We start from the raw sequence: 14,327 nt of genomic DNA on the forward strand, positions 1-14,327 counted from the left end.
TGGGCCTGGGAGAATAATTTCCGAAGGCATCGTATCAGAGGACCAGTGGTCTGCTGCCTATAGTTATCTGCGCTCTCCCTAAGATCTCATAGCAACCTGCTCTCCTTATGTAACTCGGAGAATGAGATCAGCCTGGGTCAGGTTACATAGACACACGCTTGTGCACACACGTGCACATATAAACACAAGTGCGCTCTGAGGTCAGCTGCTCTGTTAAACGTCATGCTAACAAGCGTAGACAGATATGCTACAAATGATGGAACCTCTGCTTCAAAGCAAGTGTAATCTCAAAGTGTTTCCTAACCATCTCATCTGCCTAGACACCAACAATTCACTCTTTTTCCAAATCAAACTCGGGACCGTAAATATCCCAATAGCTTTACCACAAGCCTGCTAAAACAAACACACGGTCATTTTAATACTTAACGGTCAATAATAAAAAATAGAAGCAACTATTTTTTTAATTGACTTAAAAATAGTGGATGATAGAATTGCCATACCTCCTGAAAGATGACCGGCAAGCCAAGATAAATATCCAAATGCATTCTAAGATCACCGTCCATCAAAAATAGTGGGCTAAATACATATAACGAGAGAGAGAAGCCTCGGTTGAGCCACAGCTAACACACAGCTAATAGAGGCCCTGAATGGTTCTAAGCAGCAGGGACACTAGTCTAAGTCTGCTTCCCAAATGGCACCCTATTCCCTATATAGTGCACTACTTTTGACCAGGGTCCATTGGCCTCTGGACAAAAGTAGTGCATTATGTAGGCAATAGTGTGCCATTTGAGACTGCAACTGGATCCTGAGCCTTGGTCCAATGGAGGAGATTGTTGCTATACCTGACACCGAGCAACGGAGGGTAGCAAAACACCAGGAGCTTCTTATTAATAATGAATGGGGCAAAGAAAGAGAGCGAGACCAAACAACACATGGCTATAGGTAACAGAGTCTTGTAATACTATCATTATTGGAGAAGAGTTAACACATGGTCAGGTAGTGTGTTACTACACTCTTAGAAAAAAGGGTTCCAAACAGTGGAGGCTGCTGAAGGGAGGACGGCTCATAATAATGGCCGGAATGGAGTGAATGGAATGGTATCAAACATGGTTTTGTTTTCATGTGTTTGATACCATTCCAGTCACTCCATTCCAGCCATTACACTCCATTTCAGCCATTATTATGAGCCGTCCTTCCCTCAGCAGCCTCCGCTGGTTCCAAAAGGGTTCTTCGGTTGTCCCCATAGGAGAACCCTTTTTGGGTTTCATGTAAAACCCTCTGTGGAAAGGGTTCTACATGGAACCCCAAAAAGTTATACCTGGAACCAAAAAGGGTTCTCCAAAAGGTTATCCTATAGGGACAGTCTAGGAACCCTTTTAGGTTCTAGATAGCACCTTTTTTTCTAAGAATGTATAGTCAACTTGACACATGCTGGTATTTGGTCATGAAGACATCACCTGATGAAAAAGATAAGATGGCTTTGTACTGACAATGTGGTCAGGTAACAGTACTGACACATTTGTACTGAAAATGTAGCCAGGTAACAGTACTGACACCTTTGTACCAAATTTGTGGCCAGGTAACAGTACTGACACCATTTGAGGCCGACTGAATTCACAGGCATTGATGAAACAATGGCCACATCACGACTAGTTAACTCATTCATTTAAAAACTCTGCCACTAATACACCACTGTCACGTTCGTTGAATACAGGATTGGACCAAGGTGCAGCGTGGTATGCGTACATGTTCGTTTATTAAATAAACATTGAACAAAACAACAACAGCAACGTACGTGAAGTGAAGTTCTAAAGGCTAACATCAAACAAGCCAAACACACAGAAACAAGATCCCACAACTAAAGGTAGGCAAAATGGCTGCCTAAGTATGATCCCCAATCAGAGACAATGATCGACAGCTGCCTCTGATTGCGAACCACACCCGGCCAACATAGATCTACAATATCTAGATCTTACACATAGAAATTCACACCCTGACCAAACCAACTAAAGAAAACCGGGCTCTCAAGGCCAGGGCGTGACCTCCCCCCAAAGGTGCGTACTCCGGCCGCACCAACCTGACTCATTAGGGGAGGGTCCGGGTGGGCATTCAGCCTCGGTGGTGGATCCGGCTCCGGGCGTGACGTCCTCTCCCTTTCTGCCTCCCCGTTGCACCCCTGGTCCGGTCTGGACCTCGGCGCGATGCTTCCCCTCTCAGTCCTCCCACGATGCACCAAGCCCTGTCTGGACCCTGGTGTGGGAGGCCCCGACCCTGGAGAGGGGCTGACATCTGGTTCTGGAGTGGAGCCGCTGACCGGAGCTGAACTGGACCTCGGTGGAGCGGACTGCTCTGGCTCTGGACTGGAGCAGCTGACCGGAGCTCGACTAGGCACCGGTGGAGCGGACTGCTCTGGCACTGGAGTGGAGCAGCTGACCGGAGCTGGACTAGGCACCGGTGGAGTGGACTGCTCTGGCACTGGAGTGGATCAGCTGACCAGAGCTGGACTAGGCACCGGTGGAGCGGACTGCTCTGGCACCAGCCGTACCGGGCTGGGGACACACACCACTGGTCCGGTGCGAGGAACAGGCACGGGCCGCACCGGGCTGGGAACACGCACCACTGGGTTGGTGCGAGGAGCAGGCACGGACCGTGCCGGACTGGAGACACGCACCACTGGTTTGGTGCGAGGAGCAGGCACGGGCTGTGCCGGACTGGAGACACGCACCACTGGTTTGGTGCGGGGAGCAGGCACGGGCCGTACCGGACTGGAGACACGCACCACTGGTTTGGTGCGAGGAGCAGGTAGGGGCGTACCGGGCTGGATACACGCACCACTGGTTTGGTGTGGGGAGCAGGTACGGGGCGTACCGGGCTGGCGACACGCACCACTGGTTTGGTGCGAGGAGTAGGCACGGGCCGTGCCGGACTGGAGACACGCACCACTGGTTTGGTGCGGGGAACAGGTACGGGCCGTACAGGACTGGATACCCACACCACTGGTTTGGTGCGGGGAGCAGGAACGGGCCGTACAGGACTGGATACACGCACCACTGGTTTGGTGCGAGGAGCATGCACAGGCTTTACCGGTCTATGAAGGCGCACTGTCGGCACAGTGCGTAAAGCCGGCGCATAGCCTGGTGCCTGCACGGTCAGACGCTCCTCAAAGCGAGTGCGGGGAGTTGGCTCTGCTAACCTCTGCTCTAAAGACTGAGCTCTCTGCTGCTGGAGGGTTAATTCCTCTCTCAGCTTCTCTTGTTACCTGGCCAGCTCCTCTCTCCATGCAACCATTGACTCCTTCTCCCTAAGGGCCTCCTGCAGCGCCTCCTTTTGAAGGGAGCTCTCCTGCTCTATCTTCGCGATCAGCCCCCGTAAGGTGGTTGTCTCTTCTGTTAGAGTGCTAATCTGCAGGTCTCCCCGAGCCTCCTGCTGCTTAGCCAACCACTCCGTGTGCCCCCCCAAAACATTTTCTTGGGGTTGCCTCTCGGGCTTCCTAATGCGGTCGGCACCGTTGCCGTTGATCCTCTCCTACCTGGGCTTCTACCTTCGCCCAGGGTCCTTTACCAGCAAATATCTCCTCCCAAGACCACGTCTTCCCCACCTGTGTCCAGGGTGTTTTCTCCTCCTGGGCACGCTGCTTGGTCCGTTGGTGGTGGGATCTTCTGTCACGTTCGTTGAATACAGGATTGGACCAAGGTGCAGCGTGGTATGCGTACATGTTTGTTTATTAAATAAACACTGAACAAAACAACAACAGCAACGTAACGTGAAGTTCTAAAGGCTAACATCAAACAAGCCAAACACACAGAAACAAGATCCCACAACTAAAGGTAGGCAAAATGGCTGCCTAAGTATGATCCCCAATCAGAGACAACGATCGACAGCTGCCTCTGATTGGGAACCACACCCAGCCAACATAGATCTACAATATCTAGATCTTACACATAGAAATTCACACCCTGACCAAACCAACTAAAGAAAACCGGGCTCTCAAGGCCAGGGCGTGACAACCACAGCGTAACATTTCTGGAAAGGTTTTATGAGATTGGTGTGTTCCGCTCCCATGGCAACAAAGAGATCAAACCAAAAGGTCCTTTGAAGTAAATTCTCAGCCATCACAGACTACACCATTTTGGTTAAATCTTCTACTGTCAATCTCTTCCCAATGACGTCATTGGAGTTGCCGTGACACTGCTCCCCAGTTAGAAGGAGTGCCTTTGCAATAGCTTTGCCACAGATTGCTGCCTGTGAGGATGACGGACCTACAAAACACAGGAGTCAAGTGCAATCTCCACACACTGATACCTGCCATGTAAATAATGGCCCTCATATCCCATGCCCAAACCATAAATATGCACTGTGTGGATACTGCGTTGCGTTCCTCATTGGGTGTGGAATCATTCCTACATTAAAGGGCCACACAGAAAGCTTGAGGGCATGAAAGTGAAAGAAGGGGAGGAGGAGAGGGAGGGGAAAGGGCAGGGCAGTACGATCCTTTGCAACTTAAATCTACAGCTGGTTGACTTTAGAGGAGGGGGCGAATTGTGTATGTGTGTGTAGGTGGAGAGGGGGCAAGTGCTATGCCGAGACCTGGGTCCCTACGCATGCCAAGAAACACAGGCATCACTTCAAGGTGGAATTAATTTTTTCTGGGAGGGAGGGGGTTATTCCACCACACAATCAAAAGCCCACGGTAAATGGGGCACTCATGGGGTCAATGAGATAAGTCAATTTCGTCTGAGGCATTAGCTGGGCATGTACGAATACCTTGGTACATAACCGCTAAGCACACACTTGCTATTTTTTCCACGTCTGGTGAGGAGTCTACTCTCAAGACTCCCTGAGGAACCCTCCACTGCATCAACACTCGCTGTAAGGAGGAGATAGATAGACATGACCCTTATATGTACTGCACACACACACAATGGATTTCTATGTTCACCCACTCAAACGACTCAAATGTTCCCCTACTCCATGTCCTTCTCCCAATAGTCCAATACAAAAGACTTTCCAGCCCATAGACCTCTTCCACCTTTCCAGTCAGAGCTTAGAGAGAGAGGGGGGTTTAGAGAGAGGCAGTGGAGGTAGAAAGGGAGAGAGGGGGGTTTAGAGAGAGGCAGTGGAGGTAGAAAGGGAGAGAGGGGGGTTTAGAGAGAGGCAGTGGAGGTAGAAAGGGAGAGAGGGGGTTTAGAGAGAGGCAGTGGAGGTAGAAAGGGAGAGAGGGGGGTTAGAGAGAGGCAGTGGAGGTAGAAAGGGAGAGAGGGGGGTTTAGAGAGAGGCAGTTGAGGTAGAAAGGGAGAGAGGGGGGTTTAGAGAGAGGCAGTGGAGGTAGAAAGGGAGAGAGGGGGGTTTAGAGAGAGGCAGTTGAGGTAGAAAGGGAGAGAGGGGGGTAGAGAGAGGCAGTGGAGGTAGAAAGGGGGAGAGGGGGGTTTAGAGAGAGGCAGTGGAGGTAGAAAGGGAGAGAGGGGGGTTTAGAGAGAGGCAGTGGAGGTAGAAAGGGAGAGAGGGGGGTTTAGAGAGAGGCAGTGAAGGTAGAAAGGGAGAGAGGGGGAATTAGAGAGAGGCAGTTGAGGTAGAAAGGGAGAGAGGGGGGTTTAGAGAGAGGCAGTGGAGGTAGAAAGGGAGAGAGGGGGGTTTAGAGAGAGGCAGTGGAGGTAGAAAGGGAGAGAGGGGGGTTTAGAGAGAGGCAGTGGAGGTAGAAAGGGAGAGAGGGGTTTTAGAGAGAGGCAGAGAAGGTAGAAAGGGAGAGAGGGGGGTTTAGAGAGAGGCAGTGGAGGTAGAAAGGGAGAGAGGGGTTTTAGAGAGAGGCAGTGAAGGTAGAAAGGGAGAGAGGGGGGTTTAGAGAGAGGCAGTGGAGGTAGAAAGGGAGAGAGGGGGTTTAGAGAGAGGCAGTGGAGGTAGAAAGGTCACCAATTACTGCTGTTTTTTTCTCATTTCAACCAGCTTAACATGACGAATAGGTTGTTACATCAATCTCATTTCAAAATAATCATCAGAACTATGTATACGTTGAAAATGCATTGGCAATTCCACGTACATACGTAAAAAACATTTTCATATTTTTCATCCTAATCTTTTTCATACTATTTTCATTGGATCAGTGGTTGAAATGATGTTGAATTTCATATTTGATTAGACATATTTTATTTGACCTTGTTTCAATCTTGATAGTAAAATGGTATGTTTGAATCTACGTCATTGTTTCCACGTCATGCTATCAACCTAAATAAAGAGGTATATTGAAATAAAATGGTAAGGCACAGTCCAACAGTTCCTGCCTGAACATTGACTCCTACTGGTATATGAAGGGTAACGCAGTTCAGTGAAAACAAGTCTACCATTCAAATACCAACCTCTATGTTCCCTGCTTAGTTGGAAACAAAATGTGTCCGATTCAGCTGAGCTATCATGTCAACACAATTATCAACATCCATACTCATTTGCGTAGACTACCTAAATAACATTGAATAGTTGAAAGTAACTAACTTTTCTTACACAAGCTGTATGTGAAAGTAAATTCGGAGTGAGGTTTATGTAGGCTAAATTGAGATCTGATTTGCCTAAAGGACACCTTAATTTCAACGTTAAGCTAAGTATGCTATCATTCGTTCATGGTTGATTGGATCTTTGGAAGTAGTTAACATTAGCCCTATAAATCGGATGTCAAATTCATGATATTAATAATAAACTTTTACATTTGGAAATTGTCTTTTATATATGTTATTCATAATATACAGTATATATACAGTGCCTTAAGAAAGTATTATACCCATTATACCATACCTAATTTACATACGTTTTCACACCCCTGAGTCAATACTTTGTAGAAGCACCTTACAGCTTTCAGTCGTCTTGGATATGCCTGTATCAGCTTTGCACATCTGGATTTGGGGATTTTCTACCATTCCTTGTTTTATTTAACCCTTATTTTACCATGTAAATTGACTGAGAAGACATTCTCATTTACAGCACTGACCTGGGGAATAGTTACAGGGGAGAGGAGGGGGGGGATGAATGAGCCAATTCGAAGCTTCCTTGCAGATTTTCTCAAGCTCTGTTAGATGGGGATTTTCAATGGGACTCCAGTGTGGGATTTGGCTGGGCCACTCAAGGACTGTATGCTTGGGGTCATTGTCCTGTTGGAACGTAAATCTTCACCCCAGTCTAAGGTCGTTTGCACTCTGAAGCAGGTTCTCATCAAGGATTTGCCTGTATTTGGCTCCATTCATTGTTCCCTTGATCTTTACCAGTCTCCCAGTCCCTGCTGCTGAAAAGCATCCCCATAGCATGATGCTGCCACCACCATGCTTCATGGTAGGGATGGTGTTAGACCAGACAGTGCTTCGCATTCAGGCGAAATAGTAAATTTTTTGTCTCATCAGACCACAGAATATTTTGCCTTATACTCAGAGTCTTTCTGCAAACTCCAGCCCTAGGCAGGGTCTGGGTAGTTCCATATTTTTTCCATTTCCCAATGATGGAGACCACTGTGCTCTTGGAACATTTAAACACTCTAGAAATGGTTTTATATCCTTCCCCAGATATATGCCTCATCACAATTATATCTCAGAGATCTACAGACAGCTCCTTGGACTTCATGGTATAGTTTCTGCTCTGACATGCGCTGTCAACTGTGGGACCTTATATAGACAGGTGTGTTTCTTTCTAAATCATTAATTGACCACAGGTGGACTCTTAAGGATGATCAAAGGAAATTAGATGCACCTGAGCTCAATTTGGAGTGTCATAGCAAAGGTGTGTGAATACTTAAGTAAATTAGATATTTCTGTATTTCATTTTCAATAAATTTGCCAACATTTCTAAAAACATGTTTTCACTTTGTCATTATGGGGTATTGTGTGTAGATGGGTGAGAAAATACAAATATTTAATCCATTATGAATTCACAACAAAATATGGAATAAGTCAAGGGGTATGAATACATTCTGAAGGCACTGTACTATCCAAGCAGAAGATACATCTCCTTCAAATGTTGATATTTGGTTGCGTTCACAATATACAGTTTGTCTATAAATTAATTATTGATATGTTGGATTCAAGTCTCCATCTCAACCAAAAATCTATCAAACTTTAAATGCACATCAAATAATGTTTGATTTGATTTAGTCCTATTTTTCAATTTAGATTTTTGGTTGAGATGGAGACATGAAACCAACATATTAATAACGTGTAGATTACATTTAAAATCAACCAACCATCCTTCATATACAAGACCATATGCAAAGGTCAAAGTGTATTATTAATATCATGAATTTGGCATCCTATTTACAGGGCTAATGGTAACTACTTCTACATTTCCAAACATCCAATCAACCATGGATGAATGATAGTATACCTAGCTACACGTTGAAATTATGGTGTCCTTTGTTGGGCAAGTCAGATGTCAATGTAGCCTACATAAACCCAACCTCACTCCGAATGTACTTTCATATACAGCTTGTGTAAGAAAAGTTAGGAGTTACTTTCAACTATATATTCAATGTTATTTAAGTAGTCTACTAAAATGAGCGTGGAAGATGATCATTGTCTAAATGTGTTGACATCAGTGGAGGCTGCTGAGGGGAGGACAGCTCATAATAATGGCTGGAATGGTGTCGATGGAATGGTATCAACCACATGGAAACCACGTGTTTGATATCGTTCCATTGAGTCCATTCCAGCCATTATTATGAGCCGTCCTCCCCTCAGCAGCCTCCACTGGTTGACATGATAGCTCAGCTGAATCAAACACAGCTTGTTCCCAAAGCTAAGCAGGGAACATGGAGGTAGGCATCTGGATGGTAGACTTCTTCTCACTTAAGTGAATTACCCCTCATACCAGTAGGAGTCCCTGTTCAGGCAGAAAGTGTTTTACTGTGGCTTCACAATATACTGTATTTCAATATACCTCTTTATTTAAGTTGATAGCATGACGTTGAAACAATGGCGTTGATTCAAACATACCATTTTACTGTCAACATTGAAACAAGGTCAAATAAAATATGTCAAATCAAATATAACATTCTACATAATTTCAACCACCCAATGAATTTCAATGTTTACAACGCTGGTTGAAATTAGATTAAAACAATACTGGTTGATTACTTTTTCAAATCCAATGTATTTTCCACGTTGATTCCACGTCACAATACGTTGACAAATTACGTTGAAACAACGTTGATTCAACCAGTGTGTGCCCAACTACGCAAAAATGTATACGTGCACTCTCTCCCATTCTCTCGCCGATGCATCAACAGCCCCACTCTCCACAATAAAGAACCCAGAGATGTCCAACGGTTAATGCATGTCATCCATATTTGTGCTGCAAATAAAAAGGACAGCAGGAGGTCCTGCTTAACCTTGGCAGGCCCATTAGGTTAGTGACGGTACGCTATAGATGCTAATGTTTGTCTGCAATTGATTAGGTGTCTTGTCTTTAGCTTGTTAGCAGTTAGCATGTAAGCGGAGGCTAGCTTGTGTAATGCTAGCCTACTCTTTTATTATTAGTGACAGAGAAGGGCATCTGGCTCCATGTGGAGGGCGATGCATTGAACTCCTTCCCGGGGTTAAAAGTCAACAGCTGGGAGTCAACTGGCTTGAGCTACTGATGGCGCTTGTTGTCATGGCAATGCCTGCCTGGAATGTTTCTAAAATTGGGAATGGTTCTGGAATGGGCCTGGCTATCGTCTCTGCTTTCAATTGGTCCATGGAGAAGCTTGATGAAACTGATCAGAAGACAACGTTTGTTTTTGCGCATGGAGTTTCATGTAGGGACGTCCTGCTAACCTGGCAAAGTATTGTCATGACTAATAGCAGCATGACTGTGTCTTTAAACACAGCTAACCACTTCAGTTGTTGCCAACTTTGAAACATTTGCAATTAATCAGGGATTGCACTAACTTACTCTTTTGGCAGTGGACGTTTCCATAAAAACATTTCAAGAGAAGAGAAAAGAGGGCTGACAAAGTTTTAGAGCGTATTCTGCCTTTGAGCTCGGGGTTGAGGGAATAATCTGTGAGACCTCAGAGTAGGAGTGCTGATCTAAGATCAGGTCCCTTCCTGTCCATGTAATCTTATTTATTATGATTTAAAAGGCAAAACTGATCATAGATCCTGCACTCTGAGACTGAGATTCTTTATGAAAACGGGCCCTGAGAAAAACACAGTATTAGCTTGGGTTGGAAATGTGAAGACGAGAGCAGGCCAACACCATGTGAACGATGTATTAAGCCACGGGACTCCAGACAGTAGGGAGCGAAACCCGAACTGACCTCGCCTTGACTCACGCGTTGGCCACACAGATGCAGACAGAAGAGGCGAGACAGAGAATAACAACCGAGAAGGATGGAAAGTAGCCACTTATAGAAAAAGATACTTGCCACGTCCAGACACAGCTAAAACGAGTCATGGACATGGCAAAATGCTAACTGGAGGCCAATCTCTTATCATTGAAGGTCAGAATTCATGGTGATAGGTCAAGAAAACAACAGCTCGCCAATCGAAGAAGATAACCATAAAACTCTATGGGCCAGTTTCCCAGTCACAGATTAAGCCTTTTCCTGGTCAACAAAAAAACACATCTCCATTGAGAAAGCTTTTTGGTCCTGGACTAGGTTTAATCTGTGTCTGGAAAACTGCCCTTTAATGGTATAGTTACTATACTTTTATTTACAAGGATATTTTAACATTTTTATTATTTTAAATGTCTCTGTAGAGCTTCATTCTCAATTTCTTACCTGGAGGAACCTACTCTGGTAGCTTAGCTACAAAAAGCACAAAGCTTCCAGCTAAGCTAGACATTACAATAAAACAGTGGAGTAAAGTACTTCAGTAAACATACTTTAAAGTACTACTTAAGTAGTGTTTTGGGGTATCTGAACTTTACTTTACTATTTATGTTTTTGACTACTTTCACTTCACTACATTCCTAAAGAAAATAATGTACTTTTTGCTTCACGCAAAAGTACTCGTTACATTTTGCATGGCTAGCAGGACAGGAAAATGGTCAAATTCACGCACAATTCACGTTCAAGAGAACATCCCTGGTCGTCCCTATTGCCTCTGATCTGGCAGACTCACTAAACACAAATGCTTCGTTTGTAAATTATGTCTGAGTGTTGGAGTGTGCCCCTGGTGACTTTCACATTTACTTGAGTAATTTTCTATTAAGGTATCTTTACTTTTACTCAAGTATGACAATTGGGTACTTTTTCCACCACTGCAATAAAACACATTTGAGTAAGCTGAAAAATAATGGGTTCCAACTATTGTAGTGGTCACTGGACTCAGCCACACCAACAACAACCATGCTATACCCATGATTTGTCAATGGCGACGACAACACATTATCCCATCATAGCTCTCTTATGATGGGTGGTGACTATGGGTGGAAGGTTGTGATGGAGGGGAGAGGAGGTTTTTATAGTTGAAGCCACCAATTACCCCGCCCATAGAGAGAAGCTAATTAAACAGTATGGTAGTAGAGTCAGGAGACAGAGCTGGGGGCCACACCTACATGGTTGGTTCACGTTAGTTAGTCAGGCAGGCCACTCCTCTTCCCAGCTGTTCAACAGGCCTGAGAAGAATGAGAGAGACACTCTTCTAATGTGGCAGTGTCACGCCCTGACTCAGGGGACGCTTAAATGTTGAGTCAGGGTGTGTATATTCTTTGGTGTGTGTTTTCTATGTTTAGATCTAGTATGTGTAGATCTATGTTGGCCGGTGTGGTTCCCAATCAGAGGCAGCTGTAGCTCGTTGTCTCTGATTGGGGATCATACTTAGGCAGCCTATTGGCACTAGTGGGTTGTGGGGTCTTGTTCCGGTTAAGGTATGTTGTGTGTGCTACCTTGGATTTCACGTTTCGTTTCCACGTTTGTCGTGTGTTTCACAGTTAAAATAAACATGTACGCATATCACGCTGCGCCTTGGTCTGACCCGTCATTAAATGAACGTGACAGGCAGGCAGTCCACAGACAAGCAGCCAGTATATACAAATAACACACAACCATGAACGTATGCATGCACGTGGCATACACACACACACACACACACACAGACCTATCATTGTTGCCTACTCATCATTATCATTAGCATCACTATAATCATTGTCATCTTCCACAGCAAACAAAGCTGGCGTCCACATACACCCACCCCACAGATTTACAGACTCTCTCAGTGGTTTACAGCCCAAGCATGACTCTGGAAAAACACACACAAAGCATATTTTCTGTGGAGGGACACTTTCCACTGAGTGGTTTGGCCTGGCACATATTGGTCTATGAGAGACAGGGTAGGCCATGATGTTGTCTTGATGGCAGCAATTGGCAAGTTGGGGGGTGTATGGGGGAGGTGGGGGCGCAGTGAGTTGGCAGTTTCTCTGTTAGGGCACATGATCCCTGTACTATTAAGAGTGGTGTGTCTCTTTGTCTCTCAGATTTACTGTGCAGAGAATAGCACTTACTGTACACAAACACTTCTAAAACAAATTTGAATGACAACACCATTATAGATATTGTAGAGATGGGATGTGTTGCCTGGTAATAATGGCAGAACAACATTTAAGTGATAGTCCCACTTTCAACAATAATCTGTTCCACTTTGCAATGCATAGACCTTTTACCATTGTATTAACATTGATTAGGTTGCAAGAAGAGAGTAATAGCAATGTCGGTACACTATGTTACAGTGTTGTTATGTAGTATTTACAACTGTGATACCTGTCTGTTGATCCATAGACTCTGTAAGCCAGACGGGCACTAACTTCTTCTCCAGTTAAAGATAGCATTGCCATGGGAGATGCTATTGTAATCTGGTTTACAGAGTCTATGGATCAACCAACACAGTAACAACAGTAACAGTGAGAGTGAGTAACAGTGAGAAACGGTCTCAAAGATGCCCTGAGCTCTCTATGAGCTTAGTGGTGAGTGAGCAAGAGGCAAATGATGCTACCTTAGACTTAGTCAGACACCAGGCAGTAATAGACAACTCTCAAGTTTATCCCATTGTGACGTTACTTATCTCTTGAAGAAGTACAAACAACCTCCCAGGAAGTAAACACGAGGGGAGTGTTTGCCAGACTTACCCCAGCCTCAGGTCAGCGTCGTAAAGGTTGTGTCCCCTGGAGTTTTCATTGTTGAGGCGCAAGCCTCTACCCCTGCCCTGCAAGCTCCTCTCTCCTTGCAGCTTAACTGGGGAACTGGTAGCTCAACTGGAAGAAAGGTTTTTCTTGGGGAGAAAAAGCCCACATCCCTCTGTCAGTCAAGCGGTGGAGCATAGTTTCAGCTGGGCGGCCGTCCAAACAGACATGAAAACTATTCTATTTCTGTCTGCCATATGAGCCGCAGCACTGTGTTTTGGAGAGAATTTGTGGTCAAGCATGTAATTGCTGAGTTGACCAGTTATAGCGAAATGTAATTGTGGACCTCATCAGATTTGTGGAGAAACTGCCAAGTGAACAAGGTAAAGGACTTTTAAAGACCCACAAAAACAAGGGAGACCACATAACTGAATGAGGAACTGGGATCCAGATGTGGGAATAGAGGGAGGGGGAGAAGAAGAAGAAGAAAGAGGGAGAAAAAAAGAGCCAGACGGCAGAACTTGCCATCGCAGCAGAATGAAATCACATTTCTGACACGGCGAAAGGGTGTTTACCTTCCTCTGAGAAGTCACAGGAGAAAAAGGGGTTTTGGGAAGGTAAGAGTGAGTGTGTTGTTTCTGGACTTTTACCATGAGCCTTTCAGGGTGTCTGGTTGCACGTCAAGCTTGGAAATGACTACCTCCTGGAAAAATTGGTAGCTTTAAATAAGAGTCGCATGGTTTGTGTTACGAGGAAACACATGGAGGCGTTGGCGGGTCGGCATTGCTTCTTGCTAGGGCCCAGAGTTTTTCCCGGTCTGGTCACAAGGTCCGTAAAAACTCCTACCCATAGTTATTATATGTTTGAGTGAATGATTGGTCGGTTATACTTGAAAAGTTCAGTTATGCGCACTAACACATTCATACACGTTTGTATGTATGCAAGAGCACACACACACACACACACACACACACACACACACAAACACACATACAAGGGTATCTGTTTTATGGCATACCTGAGTGTAGGATTAATAAGTGTCAGATAATCTGACGGCAAACGTGCTAATTTCCTCACAAATTTACCTAATTTCCTGACATAAGCAACAGGTAAGTGTTTGAAGTCACTGTATTTGGCAGAGAGAGTCACATTGTAAGGTGTGAAGATAATCCTCACTTATCCTGACTGTTCAACTGGCTGAAGCAGCCTCGAAGTCCTAGGTTTTGAAACAAGAGTTGGGTTGTGGTATATATTTC

At 45.1% G+C, this 14,327-nt stretch overlaps 1 protein-coding gene across 2 annotated transcripts in view; it reads right to left on the bottom strand.

Moving 5' to 3' along the window:
• LOC121532070 (protein inscuteable homolog) overlaps positions 1-13,651 on the bottom strand; it is a 130,010-nt gene extending 116,359 nt beyond the window's left edge. For both annotated transcript variants that reach the window (XM_041837740.2, XM_041837739.2), the window contains exon 1: positions 13,078-13,651. The gene's annotated coding sequence lies outside the window, so the exon portion shown is untranslated. The remainder of the gene's footprint in view (positions 1-13,077) is intronic.
• Positions 13,652-14,327: the final 676 nt, after the last annotated feature.

This window comes from Coregonus clupeaformis, chromosome 19 (genome assembly GCF_020615455.1).
Source record: "Coregonus clupeaformis isolate EN_2021a chromosome 19, ASM2061545v1, whole genome shotgun sequence".
In the NCBI taxonomy this organism is placed as follows: domain Eukaryota; kingdom Metazoa; phylum Chordata; class Actinopteri; order Salmoniformes; family Salmonidae; genus Coregonus; species Coregonus clupeaformis.